The 27,066-nt window shown below is 43.5% G+C and overlaps 1 protein-coding gene and 1 pseudogene across 16 annotated transcripts in view; both read right to left on the minus strand.

Annotated features, from left to right (window-relative positions):
• numb (NUMB endocytic adaptor protein) overlaps positions 1-27,066 on the minus strand; it is a 250,389-nt gene that overhangs the window by 177,989 nt on the left and 45,334 nt on the right. The window lies entirely within an intron of this gene.
• LOC144507391 (U6 spliceosomal RNA) lies at positions 9,800-9,894 on the minus strand (annotated as a pseudogene).

Below are 27,066 nucleotides of genomic sequence, written 5' to 3' on the forward strand. Positions count from 1 at the left end.
TGGTTGACGAGGGAAGGGCCGTGGATGTCGTCTATATGGACTTTAGTAAAGCGTTTGACAAAGTCCCTCATGGTAGGTTGGTGCAAAAGGTTGGATCTCATGGGATAAAGGGGGAGGTGGCTAGATGGGTGGAGAACTGGCTTGGTCACAGAAGACAGAGGGTGGTAGTGGAAGGGTCTTTTTCCGGCTGGATGCCTGTGACTAGTGGTGTTCCGCAGGGCTCTGTATTGGGACCTCTGCTGTTTGTGATTTATATAAACGATCTGGAAGAAGGTGTAACTGGGGTGATCAGTAAGTTTGCAGACGACACGAAAATGGCTGGACTTGCAGATAGTGAGGAACATTGTCAGAGGCTACAGAAGGATATAGATAGGCGGAAATTTGGACAAAGAAATGGCAGATGGAGTGCAATCCAGATAAATGTGAAGTGATGCATTTTGGTAGAACTAACGTAGGGGGGAGCTATACGATAAATGGCAGAACCATAAAGGGTGTAGATACGCAGAGGGACCTGGGTGTGCAAATCCACAGATCCTTGAAGGTGACGTCACAGGTGGAGAAGGTAGTGAATAAGGCATATGGCATGCTTGCCTTTATAGGATGGTAAGAAGTTTAACAACACCAGGTTAAAGTCCAACAGGTTTATTTGGTAGTAAAAGCCACACAAGCTTTCGAAGCTCTAAGCCCCTTCTTCAGGTGAGTGGGAATTCTGTTCACAAACAGAGCTTATAAAGACACAGACTCAATTTACATGAATAATAGTTGGAATGCGAATACTTACAACTAATCAAGTCTTTAAGAAACAAAACAATGGGAGTGGAGAGAGAATCAAGACAGGCTAAAAAGATGTGTATTGTCTCCAGACAAGACAGCCAGTGAAACTCTGCAGGTCCACGCAACTGTGGGAGTTACAAATAGTGTGACATGAACCCAATATCCCGGTTGAGGCCGTCCTCGTGTGTGCGGAACTTGGCTATCAGTTTCTGCTCAGCGACTCTGCGCTGTCGTGTGTCGCGAAGGCCGCCTTGGAGAACGCTTACCCGAATATCAGAGGCCGAATGCCCGTGACCGCTGAAGTGCTCCCCAACAGGAAGAGAACAGTCTTGCCTGGTGATTGTCGAGCGGTGTTCATTCATCCGTTGTCGCAGCGTCATTTATAGGATGGGGCATAGAGTATAAAAGTTGGGGTCTGATGTTGCAGTTGTATAGAACATTGGTTCGGCCGCATTTAGAATACCGCGCCCAGTTCTGGTCGCCACACTACCAGAAGGACGTGGAGGCTTGAGAGAGTGCAGAGGAGGTTTACCAGGATGTTGCCTGGTATGGAAGGGTTTAGCAACTCCCACAGTTGCGTGGACCTGCAGAGTTTCACTGGCTGTCTTGTCTAGAGACAATACACATCTTTTTAGCCTGTCTTGATGCTCTCTCCACTCCCATTGTTTTGTTTCTTAAAGACTTGATTAGTTGTAAGTATTCGCATTCCAACTATTATTCATGTAAATTGAGTCTGTGTCTTTATAAGCTCTGTTTGTGAACAGAAATGAGGAGAGATTGGGTAAACTGGGGTTGTTCTCACTGGAAAGATGGAGGATGAGGGGTGACCTAATAGAGGTGTATAAAATTATGGAAGGCATAGATAGGGTGAACGGTGGGAAGCATTTTCCCAGGTCGGTGGTGACGTTCACGAGGGGTCATAGGTTCAAGGTGAGGGGGGGGGGGTTTAACACGGATATCAGAAGGACACGGAGGGTGGTGGGGGCCTGGAATGCGCTGCCGGGCAAGGTGGTGGAGGCAGACACACTGGGAACGTTTAAGACTTATCTAGATAGCCACATGAACGGAGTGGGAATGGAGGGATACAAAAGAATGGTCTAGTTGGGACCAGGGAGCGGCGCGGGCTTGGAGGGCCGAAGGGCCTGTTCCTGTGCTGTATTGTTCTTTGTAACTAGAACAAAGGTAAGATGGCTTGATAAATAAAAACTTTTTTTTTAAGTAGGTGGGAGGAAGATCAAGTGGTGATATCATTGCCATATATTTGTATACCTTCTCTTTCTATAAAGTTGCAGAAGACCACATTTACATTGGATTGCAAAGCTGGTTGGATGTATTCCCTTATATTGCATCTAATGGTGTTTCATCACATTTGTGACCTATGTGCCAGAACTAGCCAAGATATTCCCAGGTACAACACTTTCATGATGCTGCTTGGTGGTCCAAGTGTACAGTCATGACCTGTCCATGATAAAAAGCAAAACAAATCCACTCCTGCCAATTACCATCCCATTAGCCTATCCGCGCTGATGATTATCAACATTGCATCAAATGGCATTTACTCATCAATAACCTGTTTAACTACACTATACCCCACCTCGACCCCTTTGTTTTCAGTTCATTTAATTTTTTAACTGTTCTCTAGCTTTTATTTCTTTATTGTCTTTCTTCATTTTTATTTTCTCCTCCCACTCTTTGCCCCTATTTTATCCCCCTTTTTCTCAATTTTACTCCCCCCGCCCCCCCCATCTTCATCTGTCACAGCTTACTCTCTGATTTTAGCTTCTCTGCCGTTTGCCCATTCACACCTTTTATTCTCTCTATAGACCACCATTAGCAGCCTTTTTCCCTGGTTTCTGTGGCTATGACTCATCTTTCATTCCCTCACCTTGCAGGATAAATATCTCCCACTTTCTATGAATGTTAGCTTTGACAAAGGGTCATCTGGACTTGAAACTTCAGCTCTTTTCTCTCCTTACAAACCATGGTTATGGTTCTCGAAGATCAGTCTTCTCAGCCCCAAAACATTACTGGAGTTAGTCAGGGTAATGGGAACTAGGTCAAACCATCTTCAGCTGCTTCAATGACCTTTCCTCCAATCAGAGTCAGCGGTGGAGTGTTTGGGAATAAATGCAGTGTTAAGCTCCATTTGTAATTCCTCAAATAATCAAGCAGTCCATGTCCACAAGGAGCATGAGTGCAACAATAGGCTCGGTGGCAACTGGGAGGTAATATTTGTGCCAAATGCCAGGCAACCATTATCTTCAACAAGATCTCACCACCTTCCATCCATATTAAATGGCATTACCATTGCCAAATCCTGCACTGTCAATGCTCTGGGAGCTCGACGTTAACCAGAAACTCAACTTGACCCACCACAATAGATGCCATTGTTACTGAAGCAGAGGCTGGGTATTTTGCAGTTAGAACATAGAAACATAGAAAAAATACAGCACAAACAGGCCCTTCGGCCCACAAGTTGCGGCGGTCATGTCCCTACCTACCTAGACTTATATATAGGCTTACCTATAACCCTCAATCCGATTAAGTCCCATGTACTCATCCAGAAGTCTCTTAAAAGACCCTATCAAGTTTGCCTCCACCACCACTGATGGCAGCCGATTCCACTCACCCACCACCCTGAGTGAAAAACTTACCCCTGACATCTCCTCTGTGCCTACTCCCCAGCATCTTAAACCTGTTTCCTCTCGTAGCAGCCATTTCAGCCCTGGGAAAAAGCCTCCGAGAATCCACCCAATCTATACCTCTCAACATCTTGTACACCTCTAACAGGTCACCTCTCATCCTTCGTCTCTCCAAGGAGGAAAGACTGAGCTCCCTCAACCTATCCTCATAAGGCATGCCAACCAATCCAGGCAACATCCTTGTAAATCTTCTCTGCACCCTTTCAATAATTTCCACATCCCTCCTGTAATGAGACGACCAGAACTGAGCACAGTACTCCAAGTGGGGTCTGACGAGGGTCTTATAAAGCTGCATCATTATCTCCAGACTCCTAAACTCAATCCCTCGATTGATGAAGGCCAGCACACCATACGCCTTCTTAACCACCTCCTGTACCTGCGAGGCCGATGTAAGAGTCCTATGGACCCAGACCCCAAGGTCCTTCTGATACTCTACACTGCTAAGAGTCTTACCCTTGATATTATACTCCTTCATCCCATTTGACCTGCCAAAATGGACCACTACACATTTATCCGGGTTGAAGTCCATCTGCCACTTCTCCACCCAGTCTTTCATCCTATCTATGTCACGCTGCAGCTTCTGACATCCCTCCTACCTATCCACAACACCACCAACCTTCGTGTCGTCGGCAAACTTACCAACCCATCCCTCCACTTCCTCATCCAGGTCATTTATTAAAATGGCAAACAGCAAGGGTCCCAGAACAGATCCCTGGGGCACTCCACTGGTGACCGACCTCCATCCAGAAAAAGACCCATCTACAACCACTCTCTGCCTTCTGCAGGCAAACACAGTAAGAAGTTTAACAACACCAGGTTAAAGTCCAACAGGTAATTTGGTAGCAAAAGCCACACAAGCTTTCGGAGCTCTAAGCCCCTTCTTCAGGTGAGTGGGAATTCTGTTCACAAACAGAGCTTATAAAGACTCAGACTCAACTTACATGAATAATGGTTGGAATGCGAATACTTACAACTAATCAAGTCTTTAAGAAACAAAACAATGTGAGTGGAGAGAGCATCAAGACAGGCTAAAAAGATATGTCTTGTCTCCAGACAAGACAGCCAGTGAAACTCTGCAGGTCCACGCAACTGTGGGAGTTACAAATAGTGTGACATAAACCCAATATTCCGGTTGAGGCCGTCCTCGTGTGTGCGGAACTTGGCTATCAGTTTCTGCTCAGCGACTCTGCGCTGTCGTGTGTCGCGAAGGCTGCCTTGGAGAACGCTTACCCGAATATCAGAGGCCGAATGCCCGTGACCGCTGAAGTGCTCCCCAACAGGAAGAGAACAGTCTTGCCTGGTGATTGTCGAGCGGTGTTCATTCATCCGTTGTCGCAGCGTTTGCATAGTTTCCCCAATGTACCATGCCTCGGGACATCCTTTCTTGCAGCGTATCAGGTAGACAACGTTGGCCGAGTTGCAAGAGTATGTACCGTGTACCTGGTGGATGGTGTTCTCACGTGAGATGATGGCATCTGTGTCGATGATCCGGCACATCTTGCAGAGGTTGCTGTGGCAGGGTTGTGTGGTGTCATGGTCACTGTTCTCCTGAAGGCTGGGTAGTTTGCTGCGGACAATGGTCTGTTTGAGGTTGTGCGGTTGTTTGAAGGCAAGAAGTGGGGGTGTGGGGATGGCCTTGGCAAGATGTTCGTCTTCATCAATGACATGTTGAAGGCTCTGGAGGAGATGCCGTAGCTTCTCCGCTCCGGGGAAGTACTGGACAACGAAGGGTACTCTGTCCACTGTGTCCCGTGTTTGTCTTCTGAGGAGGTCGGTGCAGTTTTTCGTTGTGGCGCGTTGGAACTGTTGATCAATGAGTCTAGCGCCATATCCTGTTCGTATGAGGGCATCTTTCAGCATCTGGAGGTGTCTGTTGCGATCCTCCTCATCCGAGCAGATCCTGTGTATACGGAGGGCTTGTCCGTAGGGGATGGCTTCTTTAACGTGTTTAGGGTGGAAGCTGGAGAAGTGGAGCATCGTGAGGTTATCCGTGGGCTTGCGGTACAGTGAGGTGCTGAGGTGACTGTCCTTAATGGAGATGCGTGTGTCCAAGAATGCAACCGATTCCGGAGAGTAGTCCATGGTGAGTCTGATGGTGGGATGGAACTTGTTGATGTCATCATAGAGTTGTTTCAGTGATTGTTCACCATGAGTCCAAAGGAAGAAAATGTCATCGATGTATCTAGTGTATAGCATCGGTTGAAGGTCCCATGTGGTGAAGAAGTCTTGTTCGAACCTGTGCATGAAGATGTTGGCATATTGAGGTGCGAATTTGGTCCCCATGGATGTTCCGTGTGTCTGGATGAAGAACTGGTTGTTGAAGGTGAAGATATTGTGGTCCAGGATGAAGCGGATGAGATGTAAAATTGCATCTGGAAACTGGCAGTCGTTGGCGCTGAGCACTGAGGCCGTTGCAGCAATGCCATCGTCATGGGGGATGCTGGTGTAGAGTGCCGAGACATCCATTGTGACGAGGAGCGCTCCTGGTTCAACTGCTCCATGTGTGCCGAGTTTCTGTAGGAAGTCCGTCGTGTCGCGACAAAAGCTGGGGGTTCTTTGTACAATGGGTTTCAGGATGCCCTCGACATAATGCAGGCAAGCCAGTTCTGAATCCACAAGGCCCCTTGGATCCGATGCCCTCACTTTCTCGAGAAGTCTTGCATGGGGGACCTTATCGAACGCCTTGCTGAAGTCCATGTAAACCACATCTACCGCTTTTCCTTCGTCAATGTGTTTAGTCACATCTTCAAAGAACTCCACCAGGCTCGTAAGGCACGATTTGCCTTTGACAAAGCCGTGCTGACTACTTGTGAGCATACTAAATTTCTCTAAATGTTCATAAATCCTGTCCCTCAGGATCTTCTCCATCAACTTACCAACCACTGAGGTTAGACTCACTGGTCGGTAATTTCCTGGGCTATCCCTATTCCCTTTCTTAAGAACATAAGAAATAGGAGCAGGAGTAGGCCATCTGGCCCTTCGAGCCTGCCCCGCCATTCAACAAGATCATGGCTGGGTATAGGAATATATATCTTGAATATAGGAACCACATCCGCAATCCTCCGGAACCTCTCCCGACTCCATCGACGACGCAAAGGTCATCGCCAGAGGCTCTGCAATCTCTTCCCTCGCCTCCCACAGTAACCTGGGGTACATCCCATCCGGTCCCGGCGACTTATCTATCTTGATGCTATTCAAAATTTCCAACACATCCTCTTAATGTCTACATACTCAATCTTTTCAGTCCGCCTCAATCCTGTAGTACAACCACCCAGGTCTTTTTCCACCGTGAATACTGAGATAAAATATTCATTCAGCACCTCTGCTATTTCTTCCGGTTCTGTACAGACTCTCACCTTCATCTTTTTTAGGTCCTATTCCTTCACATCTCATCCTTTCACTCTTCACATATTTATAGAACGCCTTAGGGTTCTCCTTAATCTTACCTCCCAAGGCCTTCTCGTGACCCCTTCTGGCTCTCCTAATTTCTTTCTTAAGTCCCTTCCTACAAGCCGTATACTCATCTAGATCCCTATCATCGCCTAGCTCTCTGAACCTTTTGTACGCTTTCCTTTTCTTTCTCACTAGGTTCAGCGCAACTTTCGTGCACCACGGTTCCCGTAACCTACCAACACCTCCCTGTCTCATCAGAACGTTGTCATGCAGAACTCCAGACAAACATTCCTTGAAAATCTGCCACCTTACTTCAGTACTTTTCCTCGAGAATGCCTCCTTCCAATTTGTGCCTCTAATCTCCTGCCTGATGGCTTTATATTTCCCCTTACTCCAGATAAACACTTTCCTAGCTTGCCTGATCCCATCTCTTTCCAATGCTAGCGTAAAGGAGGTAGAGTTATGATCACTATCCCCAAGATGCTCCCCCACTGAGAGATCCGACACCTGTCATTAGCCAGTACCAGATTGAGTACAGCCTTTCGTCTTGTAGGCTTATCCACATGCTGTGTCAGGAAGCCCTCCTGAACACACCTAACAAACTCCTCCCCATCCAAACCTCTTACCCTAGGGATATTCCAATCGATGTTTGGGAAATGAAAGTCTCCCATCACGACAACCCTGTTATTCCTACATCTCTCCAGGATCTGTTTCCCTATCTGCTCCTCAACATCCCTGTTACTATTGGGAGGCCAATTGGGCGGTTGAGTGGGTTCACTTCCCAACTCCCCAAAACCTCACTCCCCACACAGTGTAGGTTAAGAATGTGATACAATTCTCTCTCCAACAGCACTCAAGGAGCATAACATAAAACTTAATCAGCAGCCAAGCCACCATCATACACCATCACAATACTGTAGTTGTGTACCAGAAGCATCTGGAGTATAACACTTCCACCATGAATAGCACTGCTGCAACAATAAAGCGCTCAATCGCATTCCGTGTGCATGATGCTGTTCTTCCATAGCCCAGTGGCGAGGAATGTGAAAACCATCTACAGATCTAATAAGCCACAAGCAGTCATAACACATGACATACCAATTGAGAGCAAACCTGCAAGTGCAACCTTAGCAATTTTTACATAGAAGTTGTCGTACAGAAACAAGCAATTATATCCTCACGTTGCTGCTGTTTTTATCTTCCACACAAGCCTCGTCCCACTCTACTTCATCTCACCCAACAATATATAATTTTCTTCAACTACTTGAGATTATGGCCAATTAAAAATTGCCAAGCGCAACATTTTCTCCAAAAGCAAAACCTCAATGCCAAAATGTAAAGAACCATCAACTTCAAAACACTGAAATAATGCTTAAATAATGGAATATCCACGACAAATGAACAGTTACTGAATGGCTATTTTGATTCCGTGCATTACAAGACAACGATCTTATAGCAAGTTTCAGATAAAAGATGAGGATACGGAGGACAGGCTTCATTACTGTTACATACCTCACCATTTATAATGAATAATATTTTTAATGACTAGTGTATTCAGTGTATTGCTGCAATATCTCAAGTATTCCTTCAAGTGAAATGACACTTCACTAATGTTAATTGTCTATATAAATGCAAAAAACCCTCCCTAGGTCTTCACTCCAATCTCATCCATAAGTTTTATATAAACTTACTGAATCGGAACTTATTTTTACAGTTTGCCGAAAGCAACCAATTTCAGATTGCAAAATAATTAATGCAATGCTGACATACAACTTTAACATGGGGCAGCTTTTTCTTAGCATAATAAAAGGATCGACAACATTGTCACGATTAATTTTGTAAATGCATCCCAACACAAAACATCATTTTCAGACTGTATGCTGCCAAGAGAGAGTAATTTGCAGAAGAATACATTTCAAAAGGGTTAAATGCTTTTCTCTAGTTAAGAAGCTTCTGCAGTGTTGAAGGATTGGAGAAGACGTATAGTGCTAGATTAAAAAACTGATTTTGTTCTGAATTTATAGCACCGGTGCATCAAACCATCCATTTCCATGGGTTGAATAAATGCACAAATTCACAAAGGGCTGTACCAAATTGAAGTAAACTTTGGCACATCTTGAAGGCAGTACCAGTTGTAAAGGTACTTTAAATGTAAATACCCAATGCTGGCAAAATCCAATTTTAGCGGCTTTCCTGCGTGCCAGACAATCAATCAATCAAGGGACCCACATCACCGCTGCAACAACAACAAAAGTAAATCTCCTTCTAAGACTGCGCACTTGGGGTTCGCAATTGTAGGCTGAGCTTGCCAATTCAAAAAAGCCCAATTAATCTTATTCAAGCAGCAGAAAAGTCTAACGTTTTCATAGATCACATGCGCATGTGCATATCCCAGGAACAGTGCAGGATTGGTAGATGAGGGAGAACCAACAAATATTGCGCTTTTCAAAAACATTTGAAAAAGTGTCATACAAAAGGTTATTATACACAATTATGACTACCGAGTTTGGAGGTAAAATATTAGCATGGATTAAGAATTGTTTAACGGACAGAAATCAAAAGAAGAATAAAAAGAATCTGGCAGGCAGAAATTACTTGGTCTCACTGATATACAATCAATGATTTTGATGAGGAGACCAAGTATAATATATCATATAGAAAGTTAGATGGGAAAGCAAACTGCAAGGAGACTGCAGAAGACACAAAGGGATAAGTTCAGGTCAAGTGAGTGGAGAAGAATCACAGAAGGGTTACAGCACAGAAGAAGATTTGCTCCATCAAGCCAGTGTCAACTCTTTGCAAATGCAATTTATAAATTCCCACTCCTCCACCCTTTCCCTGTAACCCTGCAAATTCTTTTCCTTCACGTGCCTATCCAATTCCCTTTTTAAAGCCACAATTGAATCTGCCTCTGCGATCCTTTCAGGCATTTCAAATCCTAACCACTCGTGAATTTGCATGTCATCCTTGTGCAGGGACCATGCTAATCTTCTCTGTACCGTTCCAATTTTAGTATATGTACCACTCGCTATGTCAAAGCTTTTCCTCATTTCACCATTAGTTATTTTGTCAATCACCTTAAATTAGTGTCCTCTAGTTCTCAACACTTCTGCCAATGGGACCGGTTTCTCTCCATCTACTCTGTACAGGTTTTGCATGATTTTGAACACTTCTATTAATTTTCCTGCACTTCTCTAAAGAAGCATAAGCCAAATTTTTCATCCCTGGAACCATTCTTGGAAATAATTTCTGTAACTTCTCTAAAGGGCGGCACGGTAGCACAGTGGTTAGCACTGCTGCTTCACAGCTCCAGGGTCCCGGGTTCGATTCCCGGCTCGGGTCACTGTCTGTGTGGAGTTTGCACATTCTTCTCGTGTCTGCGTGGGTTTCCTCCGGGTGCTCCGGTTTCCTCCCACAGTCCAAAGATGTGTGGGTTAGATTGATTGGCCAGGTTAAAAATTGCCCCTTAGAGTCCTGGGATGCGTAGGTTAGAGGGATTAGCGGGTAAATATGTGGGGTGGGATTGTGGTCGGTGCAGACTCGATGGGCCGAATGGCCTCCTTCTGCACTGTAGGGTTTCTATGATTTCTATGATAAATCATCCACATGTTTTCTTAAGTGCAATGCTCAAATTTGGATACAATATTCAATATTCCAGTGAAGCCAAGAAAAGCTCCATAAAGGTTCAACGTAACTGCCTTGCTTTTCTACTGTAGGACCACTTTCTTAACCCGGTCTGCCATATGTGCATGCACCCCCCTGTCCTTCTGCACGCCTTTAAAATTACATATTATGTATATTACCTCTCCCCATTCTTCTGAACAAAATTTATCACTTCACACTTGGTTGATTTCATCTGCCATGGGCTCATCCAGTCCATTAGACTGTCTATATCCTCTTAAAATACGGACAACAGTTAAATATTACAAATTTGAAATTGTGCCATGTTCATCTAAGTTTAACTCAATAACATATAATCAAGAGAAGCAATAAGCAAATGCAGGGGAAATGCACTCTATACCTTACTTTGGTCTGAACAACTATTTACCAGTACTCTTGGTTTGCTGTCAGTCAGCTTTCAATCCATTTACCATTGTCACTTTTAATCCACTGGGTTTCAATTTTGCTGGCAAATTGGCATTTTACACCCTTTGGACAGAATCATTACAGCGCAGAGGAGATTATTCAGCCCACTGTGTCTGCACTGGCTCTCTAAAATTCTCCCACTGTGGCAACACACCCACCTTCCCCATAACCCTGCAAATTCTTCCCTTTTCGCACACAGGATAATTTCCTTTTGAATGCCTCCATCACACTACACTCCCAGACAACACATTCCAGACCTGAATCACACTCTTTTTCTCACATTGTTTTTGCTTCTTTTGCTGATTACTTCAAATCTGTGCCCTCTTGCTCTCAAGTGGGAACAGTTTCAGCTCATCTAAAAATGGTGTATTAAACACTAAGTTTGAGGGAGAAAGCCAGAGAATGTAATTAGGAAAAATACTGACAAAAATTAGCTGTAACCTTCCACGACTCCACAAAATACAAAATAAATCCATGTGACTGATGCAGCAAGCCTACTTTCACAATAATGCCCCAAGTATCTGCAGCATAATTTTCACATTATTTAGTGACAAGAGCTTGGACTGTCATTTCAGATTCAAGCTCAGCATAGTCTTGTTGTTTGTGGAAAACCAAAGAAAGAAAAAGATTCTACCTGGGGTTTCCATCCTGATCATTATCTAAATTTGCTAGAAAATTGCATGCACGAGTATGTCAGAATGTCAAACTAGACAAATGGTGACACTCATTGTCTAGTCTTACATGAACAATGGGTCCCCAGGTGAGATACTAAATGGTACCTGGCACTCGTAAAAGATTATCGCAGCATGAGTTAGTACATTGAAGAGAATAGCTTGGAACTGTAGGGGGAAAACTATTATGACAAAGCACTTGTTACCGCTCCCAAATTGGACTTAATCCTTCAGATAACAAGGACACCGTGGAGGTGAGAAATAAAGGAAAATGAACAGCAATAATTCATATTTCCCCAATAATTCTTCAGTTTGTAGCAGCACCTTGGCATCAACAAAAGGCTGGGATCTAAATAAGCGCCTATTAACTGTTTGGAAGTAAGCAAAGGAAATGTTGGGACAAGAAGCTTATTGTTTCTCTCATCCAAGTACTGGCTTGCAACATCAATGCCAGCATTTTAATTCACGATTATGTATAACACACGGCACTCAGACTGGAACTGGAATAGGTTCAATTTTGACCTCAGAAGCCATTCAGCTAACCTTAAAACTTGTATCTGCAACAGGACAGGGAGATGTTAGTAGAACAAATGCTGCATTCCATTACAGAACTGTCACTGTACAGGAGTGCTACATTGCAGATCAAACTTCTAATCATGGGTTGAAGCCTCAACTGGCTATTTGATTTTTTTCCATAAATTAGTATTTGGGTCAAAATTGTTATGCATTACCAGACTTCCACACTTGCTCGAGACAGATTTGCATGTCTTTGAATATCACTGCACTCGTTGGTGAACTAAGTACACAACTGAAATATTAAGTCTAACGTAGTACAAAGAACAAAGAAAATTACAGCACAGGAAAAGGCCCTTTGACCTCCAAGCCTGCACCAACCATACTGCCCGACTGAACTAAAACCCCCTACCCTTCTGGGGACCATATCCCTCCATTCCCATTCTATTCATGTATTTGTCCAGACACCCCTTAAAAGTCACTGTAGTATCTGCTTCCACTACCTCCCCCGGCAGCGAGTTCCAGGCACCCACCACCCTCTGTGTAAAAAAACTTGTAGTATCTTCAACTTGTAGTTGAAGATACTACAACAACATAAGCCACTGAGGTTGTTACAAAAGATGAGTAGAAACATAATTCCACAAGATGACTTTTTTAGGACTAACCTTTTGTCTTTGCCATTTTAAAGTAGCTTCAGAATTCACAACAATTGTAATTTATAAGCAAATAGTTGATCTGCTCATTTTGGTGATTGATAAATTAACATAAACATTGGTTAGCACTGTGGTTAGGCACAGTGGTTAGAACTGCTGACTCAGCTCAGGGTCCTGGGTCACTGTGCAGAGTCTGCACGTTCTCCCCATGTCTGCATGGGTTCCCTCTGGGTGCTCCGGTTTCCTCCCACAGTCTGAAGGACATGCTGGCTAGGTGCATTGGCCATGCTAAAATTCTCCCTCTGTGTACCCGAACAGGTGTCAGAGTGGGGCGACTAGGTTTTCACAGTAACTTCACTGCACTGTTAAGTCTACTTGTGACGAATAAATAAGACCTTAAACTTGACACTTCTTGTCAGAAACGTTTTTGGGATGGGAGGTGGTGCAATGATTATGTAATTTATCTAGAAACTGAAAGGCATGGATTAATAATTCAGAGAACAGAAGCTCATATGGGGGCCAGTTATCTCAGTTCTTGAGGTGGCTAGCATGCAGTTCAATTCTCATTACGGCTGAGGTAGATTTGAAACTGCCTCCTCACTCTGCCCAAAAGTGGAAGGCAATGGCAGATAAATTGCCAAGGAAACAGCTCAGAGGGAGCATCAGCAGACAATGAACCAAGGACCGTCTTTGAGCAGAGGACAACACATGGAATGGAAGGAGCTCAAATCCCACAATGGCAGTTCAAGAACCGGACTTCAGTTTAAAAAAAAAATCCAGAAATAAAAAATGACCATGAAGCTGTCGATTTTTATCATAAAACCCAGCTCATAGAGTCAGAGGTTTACAGCATAGAAACAGGCCCTTTAGCTCAACTTGCCCATGCCACCCATTTTTTAAAACCCCTAAGCTAGTCCCAATTGCCCGCATTTGGCCCATATCCCTCTATGCCCATCTTACCCATGTAATTGTCTAAACGCTTTTTAAAAGGACATAATTGTACCTGCCTCTACCACTATCCCTGGCAGTTTGTTCCAGACACTCACCACCCTGTGTGAGAAAAAACTGCCCCTCTGGACACTTTTGTATCTCTCCACTAACACCTTAAACCTATGCCCTCTAGTTTGAGACTCCCCTACCTTTGGGAAAAGATGTTGACCATCTAGCTGATCTATGCCCCTCATTATTTTATAGACCTCTATAAGGTCACCCCTCAACCTTCTATGCTCCAGAGAAAAAAAGAGTCCCAGTCTATCCAGCCTCTCCTTTTAACTCAAACCATCAAGTCCCGGTAGCATCCTAGTAAATCTTTTCTGCACTCTTCCTAGTTTAATAATATCCTTTCTATAATATGGTGACCAGAACTGCACACAGTATTCCAAGTGTGGCCTTACCAACATCTTGTACAACTTCAACAAGATGTCCCAACTCCTGTATTCAATGCTCTGACCAATGAAACCAAGCATGCTGAATGCCTTCTTCACCACTCCGTCTACCTGTGACTCCACTTTCAAAGAGCTATGAACCTGTACCCCTAGATCTCTTTGTTCTGTAACTCTCCCCAACGCCCTACCATTAACTGAGTAAGTCCTGCCCTGGTTTAATCTACCAAAATGCATCACGCTGCATTTGTCTAAATTAAACTCCATCTGCCATTCATCAGCCCACTGGCCCAATTGATCAAGATCCCGTTGCAATCCGAGGTAACCTTCTTCACTGTCCACTATGCTACCAATCTTGGTGTCATCTGCAAACTTACTAACCATGCCTCCTATATGCTCATCCAAATTTACATAAATGACAAATAACAGTGGACCCAGCACCAATCCCTGAGGCACACCGCTGGTCACAGATCTCCAGTTTGAAAAACAACCCCCTCTCAAAGCAACTCTCAAAGATGCTTCACTATGTAATGGATGAAAAGTTATCCTTCGAAAACAAGACTCCGTACCCACAGCCAAGTGCTTAACTCTTAACTGTCTTCTGAGCCAGTCTAGCAAGCCTATCTGTAGCTTCCTCTAGTCGTACAATCTTCCCAAATCTCTGCACTCTCAATTCTGGCCTCTTGTACAATTCCAATTTTAATTGCTCCAGCTGCCATGACCCTAATCTCGAAAATTCCAGCTCTAGCGCTTCTACCTCCTCACACTCTCTTGTTTAAGATGCTCAAAGACATTTTGTTTCAAGCTTTTGATCACTTTTATGACTTTCTCCTTTGTTGTGCAATGTCACAAAATGTCAGTCTTTTTACTGATATTGTTCAAGAAAACATCAAGACTTTAGGAAGTTAAATGCCCTGCATAAATGTTAATTGTAACACTTCTGATTTGCTTAAATAAGAATGTGTACATTTGACTACCGCAATTGTTTATGCATTCAATTCAATTACAGCTTTACATAATTTAAGCAAGTGATTTGCCTCCTCATCCTTAGACTTAGGGAAAGACATCACAACTGTGGAAGAATTTGAAAAGGATTCGAGAACAGTATCAAACAGAAAGACGGGCTGGGGAAGGTGAGCAAGCAAAGCAGTGATGGGTAGATGAGATTTAGGGCAAGTTAAGAGGCAGGCAGCAAAGTCTTGTCTTTTAAAAAGCACTTAGATAGTTACATGGGTACAATGGGTATAGAGGGATATGGGCCAAATGCGAGCAATTGGGATTAGTTTAGGAGTTTTAAAAAAAAGGGGGGCATGGACAAGTTGGGCTGAAGGGCCTGTTTCCATGCTGTAAACCTCTGACTCTAGATCTCTTGGCTCTCTAGAAAATTGATCAAGAATTTACATGTGATACGTCTTCAAAAAAGGAATCTTCTTTCCTAATATTCAAATCAAGGCACCACAATCTCCCAAAGCTTCATTTATGGTTGTTTCCATGTTGTTTTGAGTACCTTGAGTTCTTAAAATGTGGGTCTCTTAAAATCAAGATTGGTACAGAGGGATATGGGTCAAACATGGGCAACTGGGACTAGTTTATTGGTAAAAACTGGGTGGCGTGGACAAGTTGGGCCAAAAGGCCTGTTTCCTGCGCATCATTTAGCCTCTGGAATTCAGCAAAGGTCATAAAGGTTTACAACATGGAAACAGGCCCTTCGGCCCAACTTGTCCACGCCACCCAGTTTTTAAACCAATAAACTAGCCCCAATTGCCCATGTTTGACCCATATCCCTCTGTACCAATCTTACCCATGTAACTGTCTAAATGCTTTTTAAAAAGACAAAATTGTATCCGCCTCTACTACTACATCTGGCAGCTTGTTCCAGACACTCACCACCCCGTGTGTAAAAATTGCCCCTCAGGACCTTTTTGTATCTCTTCCCGCGCACTTCAAACCTATGCCCTCTAGTTTTAGACTCCCCTTTTGATTTGATTTATTTTTGTCACATATATTAGGATACAGTGAAAGTATTGCTTCTTGCGCTCTATACAGACAAAGCATAACATTCATAGAGAAGGAAAGGAGTGTGTGCAGAATGTAGCGTTAACAATTATAGCTAGGGTGTAGAGAAAGATCAACATATTGTGGGGTAGATCCATTCAAAAGTCAGATAGCAGCAGGGAAGACGCTGTTCTTGAGTTGCTTGGTACGTGCCTTCAGACTTTTGTATCTTTTTACCGATGGAAGAAGGTGGAAGAGAGAATGTCCAGGGTACGTGGGGTCCTTAACTATGCTGACTACTTTACCGAGGCAGTGGGAAGTGTAGACAGAGTCAATGGATGGGAGGTTGGTTTGTGTTATGGATTGGGCTACATTCATGACCTTTTGTAGTTTCTTGTAGTCTTGGGCAAAGCAGGAGCCATACCAATCTGTGCTACAACCAGAAAGAATGCTTTCAATGGTGCATCTGTAAAAGTTGGAGAATCACAGCTGACATGTCAAATTTCCTTAGTCTTCTGAGAAAGTAGAGGCGTTGGCGGGCTTTCTTAACTATACTGTTGGCATGGGGAGACCAGGGCAGATTGTTGGTGATCTGGACACCTAAACTCTTGAAGCTCCCAACCATTTCTCCTTCGTCCCCGTTGATGTAGACAGGGGCATGTTCTCCAACATGCTTCCTGAAGTCAATGACAATCTCCTTCATTTTGTTGACATTGAGGGAGAGATTGTTGGCGCCGCACTAGTTCACCAGATTCTCTATCTCATTCCTGAACTCTGTCTCGTCACCACGACAGTGGTGTTATCAGCAAACTTGAAAATCGAATTGGAGGGGAATATGGCCACAGTCATAGGTGTATAAGGAATATAGTAGGGGGTTGAGAACACAGCCCTGTGGGGCACTGGTGTTGAGGATGATTGTGGAGGTGTTGTTGCCTATCCTTACAAATTGTGATCTGGTGGTGAGGAAGTTCAGGATCCAGTTGCAAAGGGAGGAGCTGAGGCCCAGGCCACGGAGTTTGGAAATGAGTTTCGTGGGAATAATGATGTTGAAGGCTGAGCTGTAGTCAATAAACAGGAGTCTGACATAGTTGTCTTTGTTATCTAGGTTTTCCAGGGTTGAGTGCCGGTCCAGGGAGATGACGTTTGCTGTGGACCTATTGCGGCAGCAGGCAAACTGTAGTGGATCCAAGCAGTCCGAGGCTGGAATTGATTCGTGCCATGACTAACCTTTCGAAGCACTTCATAATGATGGCTGTCAGAGCCACCGGCCGATAGTCATTAAGGCACACTGCTTGGCTTTTTTTTGGTACTGGGATGATGGTCGTCTTCTTGAAGCCAACCTTTGGAAAAGGATGTTGACTATCTACCTTATCGATGCCCCTCATTTTCTTTTAAACCTCTATAAGATGACCCCTAAGCCTCCTGGGAAAAAAGTCTCAGTCTATCGAGCCTCTCATAACACAAACCATCAAGTCTTGGTAGCATCCTAGTAAATCTTTTCTGTACTCTTTCTAGTTTAATAATATCCTTTCTATAATTGGGTGACCAGAACTGTACACAGTATTCCAAGTGCAGCTTACTAATTGTTATGAAGCAGAGATTGATCCCTCTCTGAGAATTAACAAAAATAGAATTTAGTCACTCTTTAAAATTACAACCAGGTTTTGTCTCTTCCGGAATATTCTGAGCCTTCTCTGTTGATTCTTCTATCTGGAACTTATTTCTTCTTTGGTACCTTTGCTATCTAGATGGTGCTAAGACTTAGATGAAGCTGTGAGAGCCAACGAATCTCTCTCTCTCGAGTTGAGAGTGGAGAGCTGTTAGCTCTGGCAGGTGGTAGTTGCTCTACTTTTGCCCCACTGCCCCCTTCTTTTATACCCATGATGACATGTCAATATTTCCCACAATAGGATTACTCAGAGGTTGTTAAAACGATCAGACTTAAATTTAATAGATTTTTGGTATCTAAAAGTGCCTGATTCAAATTGTCTAAATTCAAAAGCCTGTTGCCTTGGTAAAAACTGCTGCTTGACCTTTCGATACAAATGTTTCGGTTTGAGGCTCTATGTATATGTATTTTTTCAAAATCTCTAAGCAGAGAAAAAGCACCACCTTTTAAAGGCACCATGCAATGCTTTCTCCCTAGCATTTTACAATTTTACCATTTTTACAAACACCAAATTCTAACTTCCTACCTCCTGATCTACAATGACTCTACCAAATTTCGCAACATAATGTCTTGTACAACTTCAACAAGATGTCCAAAACTCCTGTATTCAATTTGCTGACCAATGAAAACAAGAATGCCAAATGTGTTCTTCACCACCCTGTCCATCTCCACTTTCAAGGAGCCATGAACCTGTACCCCCAGATCTCTGTTCTACACGCCCTACCATTAACTGAGCAAGTCCAGCCCTGTTTTGATCTACCAAAATGTATCACCTCGCATTTTTCTAAATTAAACTCCATCTGCCATTCATCAGCCCACTGGCTCAATTGATCAAGATCCCGTTGCAATCCTGGATAACATTCTTCATTGTCCACTCTGCCACCAATCTTGGTGTCATCTGCAAACTTACTAACCATGCCTCCTAAATTCTCATCCAAATCATTATTAGTGACAAATAACAGTGGACCCAGCACTGATCCCCGAGGCACATCGCTGGTCACAGATCTCCAATTTTAAAAACAACCTCTACAACCACTCTCTGGCTTTTGTCATCAAGCCAATTTTGTATCCAATTGGCTACCTCACCCTGGATCCCGTGAGATTTAACTTTATGTAACAACCTACCATGCGGTACCTTGTCAAAGGCCTTGCTAAGTTGACTGCACTGCCTTCATCTACCTTCTTGGTTACCCCTTCAAAAAACTCAATCAAATTTGTGAGATATGATTTTCCACTCTCAAAACCCATGCTGACTGTCCCTAATCAGTCCTTGCCTCTCTAAATGCCTGCAGATCCTGTCTCTCAGAATACCTTCTATTCCCAACACCCACTACAGACATTAAGTTCACCGGCCTGTAATTTCGAGACTTTTCTCTACAGCCCATCTTAAACGAAGGCACAACATTTGTCACCCTCCAATCTTCAGGCATCTCACCTGTGGCTGTCGATGATTCAAATATCACTGCTAAGGGACCAGCAATTTCCTCTGTCGCCTCCCGCAACATCCTGGGATACATTTAATCAGATCCCGGGGATTTATCTACCTTGATGAGCTTCAAGACTTCCAGCACGTCCTTCTTTGTAATGTGTACATGCCTCAAAACATCACTATTTATTTCCCCAAGTTCCCAAACAGCCATGCCTTTCTCAACAGTAAATACTGATGAGAAATATTCATTTAGGGTCTCACCCATCTATTGTGGATCCGCACATAGATGACCTTGTTGATCCTTAAGCAGCCCTATTCTCTTCCTAGTTGTCCTTTTGCCCTTTATCAGAGAATCCCTGCAGTGCAAAATGAAGCACTTTAGCCCATCGAGTCTGCACCGACCACAATCCCACCCAGGCCCTATTCCCGTAACCCCACGTATTTACCCTGCTAATTCCTTTGACACTAGGGTCAATTTAGCATGGCCATTCAACATAGCCCACACATTTTTGGACTGTGGCAGGAAACCAAAGCACCCAGAGGAAACCCACCCAGACACGGGGAAAATGTGCAAACTCCACACAGACAGTGACCAGAGGCTGGAATTGAACCCGGGTCCCTGGCACTGTGATGCAGCAGTGCTAACCACTGTGCCACCGTATTTGTGGAAGCTCTTTGGATTCTCCTTTGCCTTATCTGCCAAAGCAATCTCGTGTCCTCTTTTTGCCTTTCTGATTTCTCACTTAACCCTGCTCTGACAACCCCTGTACTCTTCAAGAGATCCACTTGATCCCAGCTGCCTACACACGTCATATGCCTCCTCCTTAACCAAGCCCTCAAGATCCCGATTCATCCAGGGTTCCCTAATTCAAGCAGCCTTGCCCTTCACTCTAAAAGGAATGTGCTTACCCTGGTCAACACATTTCTGAAAGCCTCCCACTTACCAGACGTCCCTTTGCCTTCCCACAGACTCCCCCAATTAACTTTTGAAAGTTCCTGCCTAATACCATCAAAATTGGCCTTGCCCCAATTTAGAATTATAACTTTTGGGACAGACCTATCATTCTCTATAGCTATCTTAAAACTAATGGAATTACGATCACTGGTCCCAAAGTGATGCCTCATGAACACTTCTGTTATCTGCCCTTTCTTACTTCGCAAGAGGAAGTCAAGTTTTGCCCCCCTCTCTAGTGGGACCATCCACATACGGAATAAGAAATTCCTCCTGAATAGATTCAACAAATTTCTCAAAGGTGGTGGCAATAGAGTGATGTAAACATGACAACACAGACAGACATGCCTCAGGAATTTTGTTTTAAAATCTCTGTGCCATTGAGTTATGGTTTCTTAACAAAGCAATCAAATGTTCAATTATGCATACGGTTGCAATGCAAATATTGATTCTAGAGCACACAACACTGCAGCCTGAGCACATGGCAGAACTATTTAAAATACAATGGACTATCAATAGCAGAGTTTTCCAAACGTACAAAACCTGATGTTCAAAGCAAACCAATACATTCAAGACAATTTTCAATATAAACACTGAAATTTCGACCAATGTAAAACAAAGGGATATTGTATCCATCACAGTCGGAAATTTCATGACCCAATGCACAAGTCACAAGACTCAAGAGTTTTAAAGAAAAGAAACTTCATAACTTGCACATAACAAGGACTATGTAACAGGATTACAAACTTAGAACACGGAGTAAATGGCCATCATGGCAAAGATAAAGCAAATGAACTATAGACACTAATTTAATCCTGTGGCCCACTTTACAAATGGGAAAAACAATTGCAGGGAATTGGAATGGCTAAAGTGACAATTAACAGGAAAAAGTTTCAATTAAAGTACATATTAAACAAATGATATAATGGTTCTATCCTTACAGCAACTGAAGTATCACACTTCAGCTTGTGAAATTGCTAAGCTATAAATTGTAACTGAAAGTAATTACTATTGCAAATACTGATGCACACAACTAGCTGTCCCGTCAATACAAGGATTCAGGCAAGATGCCTGCCCACATTTAAAATCCCGTCAGCTCTGCCATTTATACATGCTGGGTAAAGATGAGTTTGGATTCAGCTACAACGTCCCGATTTGAGGAACAGTGAAGCAAATCTGGTGTTATTTGCCAGGCTTACTTATAAATAGATCAACTTCATCACTAACAGAACAAGTCAATGTTATAATCGAGAAAAGTCAGTTGGCAAAGGATAGAACTCGAGCCAATCTTTGCACTCTTTTACAAGTATTTAGTTACAGTTATGTACTACAAGCACGTAACTCATACCCAATAGCCAGTTACTGTCTGTCATTTTATTGGGGAAACAAGCGAATTCTCATTTAATGCCTGTATATAATTAAACATGATTAATACAATTAGCAGAATCCCTGCTTTCTTTAATTAAAGATTTAAGCTTTTTAAATAAAACCAACATTTCAGCACAAACCGAATTCCATATCCACTGCTCCTCAAGAGTAAACGGGGGTTTCAGCAGCCACGGTACTTTTAACATCTTCTTAGTTTCCCAAGCATTCTCCCATCAGAAACACTGTTGAAGCCAGTGGAATGAGCGCACCAATACAGAAGATTAGCATGCGTATCATCACTAAACATGTATGGTTTCATCTTCTTTGGGTCCCTTAAGGATAGGAACTTAAGTGTGCATTTCTCCAGATTTTATTTTTTAAAATCTTTTCCTTGCCCTTAATACAGTCTCGACATTATTGTTCGAAATTAACTCAAGCACATCAAAACTAGCATCTGGTACAGTCTGAGCGCACAGTTCAATGGATCAATCAAGCTTCACAATTATTCAATCTCTTTAAATGTAACATCTTTCTATGATGACCTAGAACAATTAACAAAAATTAGAGTTCACGCACTCTAAATAGCATTATTTTCTTAAAGTTATCCCAGACCTACTCAGTTTAATATCTAAATCAATATATTTAAAAGCCACAGAAACATGACTCTCAAATTTTAAATTGGATTCTCACAAATTTCTCAAATTCTACAGTATCACCCCGTAAATCATCAATCTGCATCATGAAGATGTCCAAAAGATTTTCTTCAATATATCAAATATTACAGGACTTGCTTTAGCTGAACACAACATATTTTCAGAAAAACAGATCTCAATGAAAAATACAATACCCTGGAAGCATCATTCAGGCAATAGACACATTTGTTTAGTTTCATAGAGTCATAGAATCCTACAGTGCAGAAAGAGGCCATTCGGCCCATCGAGTCTGCACCAACCACAATCCCACCCAGGCCCTATCCACATATCCCTACATATTTACCCACTAACCCCTCTAACCTATGCATCCTGGGACACTAAGGGGCAATTTAGCTTGGCCAATCAACCTAGCCCACACATCTTTGGACTGTGGGAAGAAACCGGAGCACCCGGAGGAAACCCACGCAGACACAGGGAGAATGTGCAAACTCCACACAGACAGCGACCCGAGCCGGGATTTGAACCCAGGTCCCTGGAGCTGTGAATCAGCAGTACTAACCACTGTGCTACCGTGCCGCCCAAAGTTTCCATAGTTTTCCTTCTGCATCCGGTCTCTCTGGGTGTTTTCAGAAATACCTTTCTGCTAAGTAGCACCCTGCAGAAATGCAGCTTATGTTGATTGATTTATACTCCCATGAATGAGTGGTCAAAAGAACGAAAAGATTTATGATTCCTCACCAGCTGGGAGAATTGATTCCATTTTTCACACTGAAAAGTGCAAGGTGATGCATTTTGGACTAACAAAGACTAATAAGGCAAGGGAATACACAACGAACAGGAAGATGCTCGGAAGTACAAACGACTTGAGGGACTTTGGGGTACATGTCCAAAAATCCCTGAATGCAGCAGGTCAGGGAGACAAGATTGATAAAAAGGCATGTGGGATACTTTATTAGATGAGGCATTGAGTACAAGAGCAGGGAAGTTATGATGGAGCTTTTTAAAATGTTTGTTTGGCCACGGACAGCTGAGTACCGTATGCAGTTCTGGTCACCACACTATAGAACGGATATGACTACACTGGAAAGTAGGCAGAGGAGATTCACCAGGATGTTGCCTTGGTGGAGCATTTCAGTTGTAAGAGAGGCTCGTTAGGCTGGGGTTGTTTTCTTTAGAGTAGAGAGGCTGAGGGGAACCCTCAATTATGAGAGACAAAGATGGGAATAAGCTTTTCCCCTTAGTAGAAGGGTCAATAACCAGGGGGCATAAGTTTAAGGTAAGGGACAGGAGATTTAGAGGGGCTTTGAGGAAAAGCTTTTTCACCCAGACAGTGGTGGGAATCTGAAACTCTATGCCTGAAAGGGTGGTAGAGGCGGGAACCCTCATAACAGTTAATAAGCATTAAGAGCACTTGACACACCTTGTCATAAAAGACTACAGACCAAGTGCTGGATTAGAATAGATAAGTACTTGATGGCCGGTGCAGACACAATGGGCCAAAGGGCCTCTTTCTGTGCTATAAAATTCTATGTCTATGATTCTGTGACTCAACATCTTTATCACCCAATCATCCTACAAAAGCCCAAGCAACTTGCCCCACTCGAGCCTTACAAGTCCCACCAGCAAGGATTTTTCCCTGTACAAATTTATCTATGTGACAAGGCTACTTTTTCTCTATCTGTCACCTTAGAATAAACTTCCAATTCTCTCCAACGACCCAAATTCCCTTTGTTTTGCCCCTCATTAGTTAATGCTCAAGTTTACTGGCAGCCACCAAAACGTCATGGTTATGAGGATGTGTTCATTGCCTAATGTTTTCAAGCTACAGCCTCTAACTTGCACTTTCTTCATGTCTGTTGGGGCTACAACTGTAAGAGCTCCTGCACGCACTGTTGGAAGGTAACACAGTTGGTGTTAGCCTTCTGACACAAGACTGCGGCTTTGAGAACTTGCACTGCACTTTCTTACTCTCCACTCAGCACATTCTGCCAGTCCATGGGCCTCACTTCTTGATGTGGAGATGCCAGCATTGGACAGGGGTAAACACAGTAAGAAGTCTCTCAACACCAGGTTAAAGTCCAACAGGTTTATTTGGTAGCAAAAGCCACTAGCTTTCGGAGTACTGCCCCATCATCAGTAAGTGGGAATTCTGTTCATAAACAGGCATATAAAGACACAAACATGAGAAGGCCTTGGCAGGCAGGATTAAGGAAAACCCCAAGGCATTCTACAAGTATGTGAAGAGCAAGAGGACAAGACGTGAAAGAATAGGACCTATCAAGTGTGACGGTGGGAAAGTTTGTATGTAACCGGAAGAAATAGCAGAGGTACTTAATGAATACTTTACTTCAGTCTTCACTATGGAAAAGGATCTTGGTGGTTGTAGTGCAGACTTGCAGCGGACTGAAAAGCTTGAGCATGTAGATATTAAGAAAGAGGATGTGTTGGAGCTTTTGAAAAACATCAAGTTAGATAAGTCGCCGGGATCGGATGGGATGTACCCCAGGCTACTGTGGGAGGCGAGGGAGGAGATTGCTGAGCCTCTGGCAATGATCTTTGTATCATCAATGGAGATGGCAGAGGTTCCGGAGGATTGCGTACGTTGTTCCTTTATTCAAGAAAAGGAGTAGAGATAGCCCTGGAAATTATAGACCAGTGAGTCTAACCTCAGTGGTTGGTAAGTTGATGGAGAAGATCCTGAGAGACAGGATTTATGAACATTTGGAGAGGTATAATATGATTAAGAATAGTCAGCATGGCTTTGTCAAAGGCAGATCATGCCTTACGAGCCTGATTGAATTTTTTGAGGATGTGACTAAACACATTGAAGGAGGAAGAGCAGTAGATGTAGTATATATGGTCTTCAGCAAGGCATTTGATAAGGTGCCCCATGCAAGGCTTTTTGAGAAAGTGAGGGGGCATGGGATCCAAGGGGACATTGCTTTGTGGATCCAGAACTGGCTTGCCCACAGAAGGCAAAGAGTGGTTATAGATGGGTCATATTCTGCATGGAGGTTGGTCACCAGTGGAGTGCCCCAGGGATCTGTTCTGGGACCCTTACTCTTTGTGATTTTTATAAATGACCTGGATGAGGAAGTGGAGGGATGGGTTGGTAAGTTTGCTGATGACACAAAGGTTGGAGGTGTTGTGGAGGGATGTCAGAAGTTGCAGCGAGACATTGATGGGATGCAAGACTGGGCGGAGAAGTGGCAGATGGAGTTCAACCCAGATAAGTGTGAGGTGGTTCATTTTGGCAGGTCAAATAGGATGGCGGAATATAATAATGGTAGGACTCTTGGCAGAGTGGAAGATCAGAAGGATCTTGGGGTCAGAGTTCATAGGATGCTCAAAGCAGCTGTGCAGGTTGAGGCTGTGGTTAAGGCGGCGTATGGTGTACTGGCCTTCATCAATCGAGGAATTGAGTTTAGGAGTCGTGAGATAATGTTGCAACTATAAAAGACCGTGGTCAGATCCCACTTGGGAGTACTGTGCTCAGTTCTGGTCGCCTCATTACAGGAAGGATGTGGAAGCCATAGAAAGGGTGCGAGGAGATTTACAAGGATGTTGCCTGTGTTGAGGAGCATGCCTTATGAGGATAGGTTGAGTGAGCTCGGCCTTTTCTCCTTGGAGAGGCGAAGGATGAGAGGTGACCTGATAGAGGTGTATAAGATGTTGAGGTATTGATCGAGTGGATAGTCAAAGGCTTTTTCCCAGGGCTGAAATGGTTGCCACAAGAGGACACAGGTTTAAGGTGCTGGGGAGTAGGTACAGAGGAGATGTCAGGGGTAAGTTTTTCACTCAGAGGGTGGTGGATGCGTGGAATGGGCTGCCAGCAACGGTGGTGGAGGCGGATTCGATAGGGTCTTTTAAGAGACTTTTAGATAAGTACATGGAACTTAGTATGGTAGAGGGTTATAGGTAAGCCTAGTAATCGCTAAGGTAGGGACATGTTCGGCACAACTATGTGGGCTGAAGGGCCTGTATTGTGCTGTAGTTTTTGTATGTTTCTATGACTGAGGCGAGGAGAAATTTCTTCAGCCAGGTGAATCTGTGGAATTCACTACTAGCAGAAAGTAGTCGAGGACAAAACGCTGTGAGATTTCAAGAAAAAATTAGATATAGCTCCTGGGGCTAAAGAGATCAAGGTTTATGGGGAGAAGGCAGGATTAGGCGATTGAATTTGATAATCAGCCATGATCAAAATGAACGGCGGACCAGGCTCGCAGGACCGAACGGTCTATCCTGCTTTTATGTTCTATATTCCTATGTTAACAGTCTGACTGCCATGTTTGACTATCTTACCATCATGACCTATTACTTCATCGGGGCCTTTCAATTCTCTGTAACCCTCTCTTTTATAATGCACAAATTTCCTAAATTGTTTCCTCTGGGTGCTCCGGTTTCCTCCCACAGTCCAAAGATGTGCGGGTTAGGTTGATTGGCCACGCTAAATTGCTCCTTAGTGTCCTGAGATGCGTAGGTTAGAGGGATTAGTGGGTAAAATATGTAGGGATATGGGAGTAGGGCCTGGGTGGGATTGTGGTCAGTGCAGACTCGATGGGCCGAATGGCCTCTTTCTGTACTGTAGGGTTTCTATGATTCTAAAATACTGCCTCAAATGGCCTCAGTGATATCCAAATTATTTGAGACGCAAGTCTTGATGACAACCTGTCTCCCTGCAGATAAAGCATTCAAATGTGGAGGAAAATCTGAGCTAACTGTCGTATTTTCTATTGCAGGAGTGCAATCCAATTGAAAAAGGACTATACCTTCCAACCACCCGGAGTGACTTATCGCATGAAACGTCCATGCCAGGGCAGTTGTCA

The sequence above is a fragment of the Mustelus asterias genome, chromosome 18 (genome assembly GCF_964213995.1).
Source record: "Mustelus asterias chromosome 18, sMusAst1.hap1.1, whole genome shotgun sequence".
Classification (NCBI taxonomy): domain Eukaryota; kingdom Metazoa; phylum Chordata; class Chondrichthyes; order Carcharhiniformes; family Triakidae; genus Mustelus; species Mustelus asterias.